The sequence below is a fragment of the Canis lupus genome, chromosome 29, assembly GCF_011100685.1.
Source record: "Canis lupus familiaris isolate Mischka breed German Shepherd chromosome 29, alternate assembly UU_Cfam_GSD_1.0, whole genome shotgun sequence".
Lineage (NCBI taxonomy): Eukaryota > Metazoa > Chordata > Mammalia > Carnivora > Canidae > Canis > Canis lupus.
The window spans coordinates 16,571,386-16,582,906 of record NC_049250.1 but is presented as its reverse complement, the minus strand read 5'-3'; positions in this window follow the sequence as shown (position 1 = coordinate 16,582,906).

The window sequence follows — 11,521 nt, the reverse complement described above, 5'->3', positions numbered from 1 at the left end:
ATGTAAATAGGCTAAATGCCCCAGTCAAAAGACACAGGGTATCAGACTGTATAAAAAAACAAGACCCATGGGCACTGGGTGACTCAGTGGTTGAGCATCTGCCTTTGGCTCAGGGTCCTTTTATTGAGTTCTGCATCAGGCTCCCTATAGGGAGCTTCTCCCTCTGCCTATGTTTCTGCCTCTCTCTCTGTGTCTCTCATGAATAAAAAAATAAAATCTTAAAAAAAAGCAAGACCCAGTGATGTGATGTCTGCAAGAGACTCATTTTAAACCGGAAGACACCTCCAGATTGAAAGTGAGGGGTGGAAAACCATTTATCATGCTAATGGACATCAAACAAAAGCTGGAATAGCAATCCTTATTTCAGAAAAATTAGATTTTAAACCAAAGACTGAAGGATGAAGAAGGATATTATATTATAATATAATGTGATAATATATAATATATATAATTATATTTATAATTATAATATATAAAATATATAATATAATGTGATATAGGATATTATATCACAATTGAAGGGTCTATCCAACAAGAAGATCTGACTATTGTAAATATTTATGCCTCTAACATGGGAGCGGCCAATTATATAAACCAATTATAACAAAATTAAAGAGACACATTGATAATAATACAATAATAGTAGAAGACTTTAACACCCCACTCCCTGCAATGGGCAGATCATCTAAGCAGAAGATCAACAAGGGAAAAAGGGCTTTGAATGACACACTGGACCAGATGGACTACACAGATATATTCAGAACATTCCACCCTAAAGCAACAGAATACACATTCTTCTCGAGTGTACATGGAACATTCTCCAGAATAGATCACATACTGGGTCACAAATCAGGTCTCAACTGGTATCAAAAGGTTGGGATCATTCCCTGCATATTTTCAGACCACAATGCTTTGAAACTTGAACTCAATCACAAGAGGAAATTTGGAAAGAACTCATATAGTTAGAGGTTAAAGAGTATCCTACTAAAGAATGAATGGATCAACCAGGAAATTAAAGAAGAATTTTAAAAATTCATGGAAACAAAGGAAAAATGAAAGCACAACTGTTCAAAACCTTTGAGATGCAGGATAGGAGGTCTTAAGAGGGAAGTATATAGCAATACAAGACTTTCTCAAGAAATAAGAAAAGTCTCAAAGACACAACCTAACCTTATACATAAAGGTGCTAGAGAAAGAACAGTAAATAAAGCCTAAACCCAGCAGGAGAAGAGAATTAATAAAGATTAGAGCAGAAATCAATGAAATAGAAACCAAAAGAACAGTAAAACAGATCAATGAAACTAGGAGCTCATTTTTTGAAAGAATTGATAAGACTGATAAGTCCTCAGCCAGACTTATCAAAAAGAAAAAAGACCCAAATAGATAAAGTCATGAATGAAAGAGGAGAGATCATGACCAACACCAAAGAAGTAGAAACAATTATAAGAACATATTATGAGCAACTGCATGCCAACAAATTACATAACCTGAAAGAAATGGATTCATTTCTAGAAACATAAACTACCAAAACTGAAACAGGAATAAATAGAAAAATGGCACAGATCTATAACCAGTAAGGAAATTGAAGCAGTAATCCAAAATCTCCCAACAAACAAGAGTCCAGGGCTGGATGGCTTCCTAGGGGAATTCTACCAAACATCTGAAGAAGAATTCATACCTATTCTTCTGAAGCTGTTTCAAAAAATAGAAATGGAAGGAAAACTTCCAAACTCTTTCTATGAGGCTAGCATTACCTTAATCCCAAAACCAGACAAAGACCCCACTGAAGAGAAGAATTACAGGCCAATATCCCTGATGAACACAGATGCAAAAATTCTCACCAAGATACTAGCCAAAAGGACCCAACAGTATATTAAAAGGATTATTCACCTTGATCAAATGGGATTTATTCCTAGGCTGCAAAGGTGGTTCAACATCCACAAATCAATCAGTGGATATACTACATTAATAAAGGAAAGGACAAGAACCATATGATCCTCTCAATAGATGCAGAAAATGCATTTGACAAAGCACAGCATCCTTTCTTGATTAAAACTTTTCACAAGTGTAGGGACAGAGGGAACATACTTCAATATCATAAAAGCTATATGTGAAAAGCCCACAGCAAATATCATTCTCAATGGAAAAATTGAGGGCTTTTTTCCTAAGGTCAGGAATACTACAAGGATACCCTCCTAGCCTCAGCAATCAGGCAGCAAAAAGAAATAAAAAACATATGAATCGGTAAAGAATATGTCAGATGACATGCATCTTTGCAGATGACACGATCCGGTATGTAGAAAACCCAAAAGACTCCACCCTAAAATTGCTAAAGCTCAGGCAGCAATTCAGCAAAGTGGCAGGATATAAATCAACGCACAGAAATCAGTTGCATTTCTATACACTGAGAGAGAAGAAAAAGAAATTGAGGAATCAATCCCATTTACAATCGCACCCAAAACCATAAGATACCTAGGAATAAACCTAGCCAGAGAAGCAAAGGATCTGTACTCAGAAACCTGTAGAACACTCATGAAAGAAATTGAGGCAAACACAAAGAAATGGGAAAAATGTTTCATGCTCATAGACTGGAAGAACAAATATTGTTAAAGTGTCTATGCTACCTAGAGCAATCTATACATTCAATGCAATCTGTGTCAAAATACCATCAACTTATTTCACAGAGCTGTAACAAATAATCCTAAAATTTGTATGGAACCAGAAAAGATCCCGAATAGCCAAAGGAATGTTGAAAAAGAAAACCAAAGCTGGTGGCATCACAATTCTGGACTCCAAGCTATATTACAAAGCTATAATCATTAAGATAGTATGGTACTGGTACAAAAAACTAACAAATAAATCAATGGAACAGTATAGAAAACCCAGAAATGGACCCTCAACTCTATGGTCAACTAATCTTCGACAAAGGAGGAGAGAATATCCAATGGAAAAAAGACAGTCTTTTAAACAAATAGGTGTTGGGAAAATTGGACAGCCACATAAAGAAGAATGAAACTGGACCATTTCCTCACACCATACACAAAAATAGACTCAAAATGGATGAAGGCCCTAAACGTGAGAAAGGAATCCATCAAAATCCTAGAGAACACAGACAGCAACTTCTGTGACCTCAGCCGCAGCAACTCTTGCTAGCCATGTCTCCAAAGGCAAAAAGGAACTACTGGAACTTCATCAAGATAAGAAGCTTTTGCACAGCAAAGGAAACAGCAAAACCAAAGACAATCGACAGAAAGGGAGAAGGTATTTGTAAATGTCTTATCAGATAAAGGGTTAGTATCCAAAATCTATAGAGAACTTCTCAGGGCAGCCCAGGTGGCTCGGTGGTTTAGCGCCGCCTTCAGCACAGGGCCTGATCCTGGAGACCCCACGTCAGGCTCCCTGCATGGAGCCTGCTTCTCCCTCTGCCTGTGTCTCTGCCTCTCTTTCTCTTTGTGTGTCTCTCATGAATAAATAAATAAAATCTTAAAAAAAAAGAGAACTTATCAAACTCAACACCCAAAGAACAAATAATCCAATCAAGAATTGGGCAGAAGACATGAACAGACATTTCTTCGAAGGAGGCATACAAATAGTCAACAGACACATGAAAAAATGTTCCACATCACTCAGCATCAGGGAAATACAAATCAAAACCACAATGAGATACCCCTTCACACCAGTCAAAATGGCTAAAATTAACAAGTCAGGAAATGGCAGATGTTGGTGAGGATGCAGAATAAAGGGAACCCTCGTACATGGTTGGTGGGAATGCAACCTGGTGCAGCCACTCTGGAAAACAGTATAAAAGTTCCTCAAAAAGTTGAAAATAGAGCTACTCTACAATCCAGAAATTGCACTACTAGGGGTTTATCCTAAAGATACAAATGTAGTGATCTGAAAGGGGCACCTGCACCGCAATGTTTATAGCGACAATGTCCACAATAGCCAAACTAGGGAAAGAGCCCAGATGTCCAATGACAGATGAGTGGATAAAGAAAATGTGGTAAAGGGGCACCTGGGTGGCTCAGTTGGTTAAGTGACTGCCTTTAGCTCAGGTCATGATCTCAGGGTCATGGGATGGAGCCCCACATCAGGCTCCCTGCTCAGCGAGCATCTGCTTCTCCCTCTCCATCTGCCCCTCCTCCCTGCTTGTATTCTCTCTCTCTCTCAAATAAGTAAGTAAATAAATCCTAAAAAAAAATAAATAAATAAAATGTGGTTTATATACAATGGAATGTTACTCAGCCATCAAAAAACCCAAAATCTTGCCATTTGCAGTGACTTGGATGGAACTAGAGAGTATTTTTTTTAAAGATTTTATTTATTTATTTATTTATTCATGAGAGACACAGGGAGAGAGGCAGAGAGACAGACAGAGGGAGAAGCAGGCTCCCTGCAGGGAGCCAGATTCGTGACTCGATCTCCGGACCACGATCATGCCCTGAGCCGAAGGCAGACACTCAACCACTGAGCCACCCAGGTGTCCCAGAACTAGAGTATTGTACTAAGCAAAAATAAGTCAGTCGGAGAAAGACAATTATCATATGATCTTACTCATATGTGGAATTTAAGAAACAAAACAGATCATAGGGGAAGGGAGGGGAAAAATAAAGATGAAATCAGAGAGAGAGACAAACCATAAGAGATTCTTTTTTTTTTTTTTTTTTTTTTCCATAAGAGATTCTTAATCATAGGAAACAAATTGAGGGTCGCTGGAGTGGAGGGAGGTGGAGGGTATGGGGTAACTAGGTTATGGGCATTAAGGAGGGCACGTGATATGATGAGCACCGGGTGTTATATACAACTGATGAATCACTGACCTCTACTTCTGAAATTAATAATAAACTATATGTTAATTAACTGAATTTAAGTGAAAAAGCACAAGTATTAATTGGATTCCTACTCAAAAAAATGAGCATTTAGTGAACACTCCCCAAAAACATGTTAGATAATTGGCTATCCTTACCATATATATTATTATCCCTATTTAATAGGTAAGTAATCTGAGCCGAAAGCCTCAGATTATAGGCAAAGTATAATCATTCTCCCTCTTTTCACCTGCTCACCATCTCCTTGTGTTCAGGCTGACCTAGTGTCATTTCTAAACCCCTGACAAAGAGTCCAGACAGCTTGCCCAGAAATGCTACCTGGTCTCACACAGTAAGAGGAGTCTCCCTAAACTGGTTTCTTTGCCCTTTCCTTCAAGTTTTTTTGTAACTGACCTACCTTTGGAAGGCACTCAGGCCTTTCCTTTTCTTGGCAAAACTTGTACTCATCCTTTCAATACCCAAATTAAATGTCCCCGACTCCCCAAGTCAGATACTCACTCCTTCATCTTCCCTTAGCCTCTAAATGCCTCAACTGTTGACTTGGATCATGTGATTTTTTAAATTGGTTTATGTCTGTGTCTTCCACTAGACTGTTTCATTCTTCAAGAGCAAGGACTGTCTTTCAATTTTTGCATTCTCAGTGTGTCCAGCACAGTTTGCTGAAAGGTCAGTTTCTCCTGTCTGAAATCATCCTGCTTTCTGATTCTAAACTTTTTTACTTTTTTAAAAAATATTTTATTTTTTTTAATTTTTTATTTGAGAAAGAGAGAGAGAGAGGGAGATAGTTAGAGAGAACATAAGCAGAGAGGAGAGGGAGAAGCAGGCTCCCGTTGAGCAGGGATCATGACCTCAGCCCAAGGCAGATGCTTAACTGACTGAGCCACCCAGGTGTCCCTCTAAGTTTCTTTAAACAACTGGTCTTTTCTATTTTTCTTTCTGACTGCCATCACACATTCTCACATCTGATTCCCTGAGCTCACTTCTGCTAGCTCATATTTCCTAACATCCTCTTCCCCTTGCTTGCCCAGTAATTCCAATATAGGCACTGTTAAATTTGGTGTTTCCTTAGGATAACTTTTGCTTCTTGTTGTCTTATAGGGACGGCAAGGATTGCACTTCAAAACACAGTATTAAATTGTAAAAGGAGGATGTGCTTCATAAATCCCAGTCACAAATCCAGGTCTCATGTGAGGAAGGAGCTGTCATTCTGGAGGTCCTGTACAAATGACTGGCCCCTGGTTTTTTATTAACTGCATTTCTAGGCAAAGTCAGGGCCCTAGAAATATTCTGAGACTGGGAAATGTTCTCACATCAAGAAGCTTACCTGTTTTATTCTGTGCCCTGCCCACTCCTAGCACACATGATGCAGGAATTTTATGTGAGGGAGCCTGGGGCACTGACCTGAACACCCCTGCACTGTTTGTGCTGTTGCCCTGGACACCGGGACCATAACTACTGTCTTTCGCAATCAGCTCACCTGCTGAGTAACAGGCTGGAACATCAGGGCGCGTTTCCTGCCTCTGAAAATTAGCTGCGGTTCTGGTCAGGAACACTGGAGTTATTACCCTTCTTTTGATTCTTAAAATGAAAGACTCCCCAACAGAAAAGATAATTGGAAATGTGGAAAATATCCATGCCCTTTGCCCTGAACCCAGAGGAAAAGGTAGGTGCAGTCCTCATGGTACAGAAATTATATAGGAACAATATTCTAAGAGCCAGGACAGTCCCAGGCTGAGGACACCACCATTAGACTTGGCACTTTCTCATACCTCCCTTCATCCCACAATGTTTCTTCATCAGTAGTAATTAGTTCCAGAGAGTTCCTGCCTTCAGAGAGGAAACCCAGAGTACAGTGATCATTTCTTCTTTAGATTGATTGTCTATTGGAATTGATAAAGTGGGATAAGACCCTGAAGGCATTTTTGCCGTGGGAACAGTGGGTGGAGGCAGGAGTGTAGCGCCTGGGCAGTGGAGAACACGAAGGCCAAGGCACTGCTGCTTATGTTACCTTTTTCTGCTGGAACTCCCAAGTGAAGGCTGGAGGGCATCAAGTGACTCAGCGAGCATAGATTCACCAGGAGGGAGCCCTCCACTCCCTGTAGAGCACAGAGCATGTGGTGTTTTGGGGTCTTTTTTTTTTTTGCTTCTTGTTAATTTTTAAGACATTTTTGAAACAATCCCAAATTTACAGAGAAATTGAAAGCACAGTGCAAATAACTTTCTTCCTCTGAACCATGTAAAAGTCAATCACCTATATATTTGTCTTTTTTTTTTAAAGATTTTATTTATTATTCACGAGAGAGAAAGAGAGAGAGAGAGAGAGAGAGAGAGGCAGAGACACAGACAAAGGGAGGAGCAGGCTCCATCCAGGGAGCCCGACGTGGGACTCAACCCCGGGTCTCCAGGATCATGTCCTGGGCTGAAGGCGGCGCTAAACCGCTGAGCCACCCGGGCTGCCCTTTGTCTTTTTTTCAAAAGTGAAGTATATTTTATTAACCTTTTTTGGCTTAACAACCAATGCAATGAAAGTTTAACAACATTTCTTTTTTTTTTTTTGTAGTGAGAATTAAAATTTTCTAATTATTTTTTCTTGGCTATTTGTTCAGTTTTATTGGGACATAATTGACCTATAACATGGTATTAATTTAAGGTGTACAACACAATGATCTGATATACATATACATTGCAAGATGATCATTGCCATAAGCTTAGTTAACATCCATCACTTCAAATAGTTGCAATTTTTTCTTGTGATGGGAACTTGAAGATCTATTCTCTCCCTTACATATTTGTATTCTGTGAAGATACCGCTTTTATAATACTGGTGGCTTTTGAAAAAAGCACTGATATTGAAAAGGAGGGAAGGATACTTTCATTTTTTTTTAAGGAATAATTTCTATATTGCTTTATGTTTTTTCACAGCAAGAACATATGCATGCATTTCTAGTTTGTTCTAAAAGTAAATGAAAAGAGGATCTCTTGGCCTTAGCACCATCTTCTTGGAAACCTCTGTGCCATGAGAGCCAGAGGAAGAAGCAAATGCACAGGATGAGGTGAAAAAGAAGATGAGGCAAGTAAAGTCCAAGTAAACCATTAGCTTGTGCCCTCATGGAAGCCACAGCAGAAATAAGGAAAGCCAGAGGTCAGGGACACTGGTGCAAATTGTTGGACTGCATGCCTACTTTCTAGAACTCGATTCAATGAATCTAGAACATTCATCCACTTTTAAGACACTCATCTTGCTTATACCAAAACAGTCCATTTTGGTTCTTTGCCCTGGACCTGCGACTTTTGGGATTAACTCTGTTTTCATCTGTGGCTGAATGTAACATGTGTACAATAAATCATCTTTTCTGCTGTCTTAGCTGAAAAAAAAGTAAATGAAAAGGTAAAACTAGTAATGAAAAACATTTTAAAAGAGTAAGTTGCTGGCATCATGTGCCCCCTACAAAGACGTTCCTCTATAAAACCCCAACAGACCCATCTAATCAGGAAATTCACATGGATACATGACTGTCATCTATCTGCATACCCCACTCAAGTTTCTCCAATTGTCCCAGTAGTGTCCTTTATCTCAAAAGGATCCAGCCTGCCTTCTCTCTGGGTTGCTGTGGCTCTGCCCTCTCACCCTGTGTGGATGCCTAGCTTGCTCTGCTAGGCCATACTACATTAGGCCTGAGATGTTTAGGAAGGGAAGGGCAAGAAGAAGAATGAATATATATATATTTTATACATAAAATTACATATTATTACATATTTCATATATTTTGTGGTTTGAGGCAACACATCCAAAGACATTTCAGGCTTTAACTGAAGTATCTGAGTGAATTTTGCCTCTTCTGGGCAGCTGCCCCTTCAAGGCAAGCCAACAGTGTTTGTGCAGGGAAAGCCCCTGTGCCAGGAAATGTGGCACTTGCCCCAAGTAAGGCCCTGTAGAGCACCATACAGATTGGACATCTACATGTGGTGGGCTGTGGAGTCAGACTGCCTGGGTTCATGTCCAGGCTGGCCACCGATGGCTGTGGGCCTCTGACCAGGTATGAACTCTGTAAGCCTCTGCAAATGGAGGGAGTAAAGGAAAGAACTCGATTATAGCACCGTTGGAGGATTGCATGAGCTGAGGCGCCCTAAGCACTTAGCACAGTGCCCAGCACATGGTAGGTACTCAAGAAGGGTTTGCTCCTATGAATACACCTGCATTTATCTTAATGTGAAGGCTTGACCACACCCTGCTGGAAGGCTGAGGAACATATGTAGTGTTAGCCTGTGGCTTCGGGTAGCGCCTGGCACACAGCCCTGGGCAACTGCAAGTGAGTGTCTCCAGTCTCTGAAGCCAGGATGGCTTTCTGCCCTTCCTCTCCTCAGGCTGGGGGAGTAGAGAATAAATAGCCAGAGCATCCAGGCATCCTTCTCCCCCTCCCCCCCCCACTTCCTACTTCTTTCCCCTAACCTCCACCTCTCACCACATCCTGAGGAAGAACAAAGTAGCAGATGGGAGGAGTGAAGCAGGACCAGGCTGAATGGTCTCTACGGCACCGGCTCCCGGAGGCTGCCGAGGCAGCGTGCTGGCGGCTTGGAGCCTGGCCAGGACCCGAGAGAGAAATGACAAATAGCTTTGGCTTTGTTTTGGTTTCTTTATGTTGTGGCAAGAGGGAGGACCCTGAGATGGAAAACGCAACCCCCCCCCCCCCGCCCCCCAGTCTCCATCCCCGACCCCTCTCTTCTGGTTTCTCCAGACAGTTGGCAAAAAGCTACCTCCCTGCTCCCAGTCCGCTTCCAGACCGGCCACCTGCTCGTTCTACAGGGCAGGCCACTCTGGGACTTTTCATGACAGTCTCCCGGGTTGTTTGGGGATGTGGGGTTTGTGCGAGAGACTGGGGAGCCTGCTTTCCTGATGAGGTCACTGTTCCTTGAGCTATTACCTTGCTTTCGTTGGCCTGAGCAAGCAGCAGGAATGCCTGGGAGCAGCGTTTGTTTGTGAAACATCAAATCCCTGCCTAGTTACGCCCGAGCGGCTAGCCGGCCTCCAGACCCCAAGCCCTCTGTACTTCTTCAGTCTCAAGGCCTGCGGGGACAGGTGTCCGTTACCTGCCTGGGAACGAAAGGCCTGGAGCACAGCCCAGGCAGGATGGGCAGAGGGCAGCTTCCCTCCTGGGGCAGGAGGGGGACGTGGGCAGGGCCTGTGGGCTCCCGGGCCAAGGCGCTTTGTAGATTTCATCTGCAGCCTAATTTCGCTGGTAGGGAATGCGGGCAAGAGGCCAGGGCAGCGTTTGGCAGCGAGCGGACTATCTTTTAGAGAGGGAGAGCAGTTTGAATTCACGGTGAGATCACTGTGAATTCCTGCCCTCCTCTTCCTGCCTGTGAGCCCATGGCCGTTGGCCTGCACAGACCTGGCGTGTTCGCGGCCTTCTCGCCTTCTCGCCTTCTCTGGCTGCGGGCACTGACCCCACAGGCCCCACTGTGGGAGCAGGTAGCCTGGGCTCCTACCAGCCTGGAGTTCCTGCCTGCCAGCTGCTGACGGGCCTGGCCCTGCAGTCTGGCCCCAGGCTCTGAAAATGATTCTATTTTAGGTTGCTGACTAGCTCTTCAGCCCTCATTCCTGTCTCGAACTTCCTGAGTCACTTCTCCTCACTCCCAGTGCTGCTTCTTTCTGAATGGAGTGGATTAGCATAGCACCATATGTTAGAAGAGCAATTCACAATTTATAAAGCCTTTTTATGCACCAGCTCTCTTCTGATCTTTCATCAGCCTATGAGGTCCACCAGCCAGGTAATTTCATCCATGTTTCACAGATAGCAACAATGGAGGCAGTTTGACCAATGACACACACACATACACACACATACACAGGCACACTGTAAGTCATTGTGGAGTTGAGTCATAAGAAACAGGCTTCCTGTCTTGAGTCTGATGCTCATCCCTACCACCTTACATGTCTAGGTGTCCATGTGTAGGGCACTGGCAAGTGAGACCCTGCAGGACCACCTCTGGTGGCCATTTCTTTTCTTCTTGCTGGAGGACGTTTGCTTCTGGGGAACACTGCACTTTGAATCCAAGGTATTTAAAATACTGATGGGAGATAAGCAGAACTCTAGACAAAGTAGACGAGGAAGCCTGAATTTGTTCCCCCATTAGGAGCCCTTCACCCCATCCTTTCACCTTATCTTCAGGTTCCTAAGAAAACCTTTTCTCCATTCCTTCACTCTCCTACTCTAAGGCATAAAGGATTGATAAGTTTACACTGTTTAAAGGGTTACCCTCTCCAGTCCTTAGCTCACCTTACAATCATGTGGTCTATGCCTCAATTTACAAGTCAAGCACCTCCAAACGCATTGTCTTGTGAAAAAGAATTAAGGAAATCTCACAAAATGGAGTCAGGAGGTTCAGTAGGGGGAGCTCAGACACCCTTCCACTCCTCATCTATTGCAAATCCAATAAGAAAAGGTGGGTTTTGCTTGTGGATACTGCTTGACTGCCCCAGCAGAAGGAAGGAGAGGTGTGTGTTGATGCTGACAGGGAAGAGGAAACAGGGAGGGGGTGGGCAATGAGAAACTGGGAATAAGCTTGCCCTCATCACAGGCTTGCTGTGGCCAGAACTAGTGCTGAGTGAAACAAAGAAAGCATTTTCATAGTTTGCTTTGCCTCTTGTGCTATATGTGAATATTGTCACCCAGAGAATGCAATCACATTTG